The sequence below is a fragment of the Mesocricetus auratus genome, unplaced genomic scaffold (assembly GCF_017639785.1).
Source record: "Mesocricetus auratus isolate SY011 unplaced genomic scaffold, BCM_Maur_2.0 Super-Scaffold_100010, whole genome shotgun sequence".
In the NCBI taxonomy this organism is placed as follows: Eukaryota; Metazoa; Chordata; class Mammalia; order Rodentia; family Cricetidae; genus Mesocricetus; species Mesocricetus auratus.
Window position 1 is genome coordinate 24108712 of NW_024429194.1, and position 1744 is coordinate 24110455.

Below are 1744 nucleotides of genomic sequence, written 5' to 3' on the forward strand. Positions count from 1 at the left end.
CACTGAGTCTCTTAGACCCCACACACCTGGCCCAGTCCTCTTCAGCCTGTTCCTTCATCTTGTCCCACCACAACACTGGCTCTGTATACATGAGGGGTCTAGCCCGAGAGGTCTGCTGGACACCCGTCCTCCAATGGTAACGCCTTCTTCTCTGGCCGGTTATGATACAAATCTATCTTTCCTCATGGGGACTCCTCATTTACCAGAGCCCCTGACAGGCATGGCTCAGTAGGTCTAGGCCTAAGTCACTCCTTTCTCCTACGTACTCAAGTTCCAAGACATGGCCTGGATGTGGAAGGCTGACCAGGGACAGCCTCATTCCGTAACAGTCACTTTTCTGTTAGCCCTGGCTACCTCATGGCTATTCCTTGGCTCCCAGAGGATTACACTGGAAAAACGTCTTCATTGACTGCATTTGCTGTTATGTTCCTCACGTGTCCCCTCCCTGTGGACCCTTCCGGGGAGGATTTGACTGGAAAACGCATGTTCACATCAGCTGCATCTGTCAGCTGGATTCCTCATGAGTCCCCTCCCTGTGGACCTTTTGAAGCTGAAGTCATTACAGTAATACAGTGGAGATGCCCTGGGTTTCTGAGAATGCCCACAGGGAAGATTCTACCCTCTAGAAAGTTACCATGAATCACCAGTAATTTCAAAGATGCTTGAAATGACTGTAGCAGCTGCAGAGACTTGCGAGGATTAGAAAGGGTTGGCTTAGCAGATCAGCGAGGAAAAGACAGGGTGAGCTTTCTAGCCAGGGGTGAAAAGGGACGCTTCGCCAGCACACACACTAAAATTGGAACTACACAGAGAGGATTAGCATGGCCCCTGTGCAAGGATGACACGCAAATTCATGAAGTGTTCTGTATTTTGATTAAAAAAGAGTGCCAACATGTGAGGATGCTGCCTGTCAGGTCCTCTGTGGTCCTCAGAGGGCCAGCTACACTGTACACAGCATCCTTTTGGGGTCACAGAGAGGCTGGCTGAGGCCACTGTGAGAATCCCATTCTGAGGACAGGGGACTCAAAGATTCACAAAAGTTGATTTTGAGGTGCTCACCCCTGAAATTATCACCATAGCACCTCTCACTTCTCAGCAGTGCCTCTTGGGAAGGCCAGGGCAGAGCTCCCACAGGTGCTGAAGGAATTTGGAGCACAGTAGAGGTGAGCACAGCAAGTGCCTGTCCCCTCTTCCCTCCATGAACAGTGCTAGGTGGGGGCGGAGGGGGGCATGGGGGCTGTGGGGGTTGGGGGGTGGTGGGGAGCACCTTCACTGTGAGCTACAACAGAAGTGAGGCCCACTGTCCTTTGATGTCTGCGGAAGACTTCAAAGGAATGCTTGAGGGAGCAACCCCGAGCTCACCTTTGAGGCCCCAGGCAGCGCCTTTGCTCCAAGGCAGTCACCTGAGAAACTATAACCAAAACTTGTCTGCACAGCATGCAATGCAGTCATGGGGGTGGCAGAGTGTGGGAGGGGTGTCGAACAGAACAGTCACCAAAAAAGGCTATTTAGGGTGATCTGCAGAGTGTGGCCCAACCCCTCTCTCCTAAGGATGGCTTTGGATGATCAAACACACTCCTGTTGCCCATCCAAGTCACATCGTGGAAAAGGTTGAAAGTGAAGAGGCCTAGGGACGTAGGGCCATTCATTGCTCAGGGTTAAGCCAGGCCTGACTAAACCCGAGGATGGCAAGAGCTGATTTTCAGAGACGGCACTGCTCACACAAGCTGGGCCTGCCCAGCGG

General features: G+C 52.4%; 1 non-coding gene across 1 annotated transcript; it reads left to right on the plus strand.

Moving 5' to 3' along the window:
* Window positions 1-768: 768 nt before the first annotated feature.
* LOC121143028 lies at window positions 769-873 on the plus strand. The gene has a single exon (XR_005880165.1). It is a non-coding gene; the product is annotated as a U6 spliceosomal RNA (small nuclear RNA).
* The last annotated feature ends 871 nt before the right edge of the window (window positions 874-1744 follow it).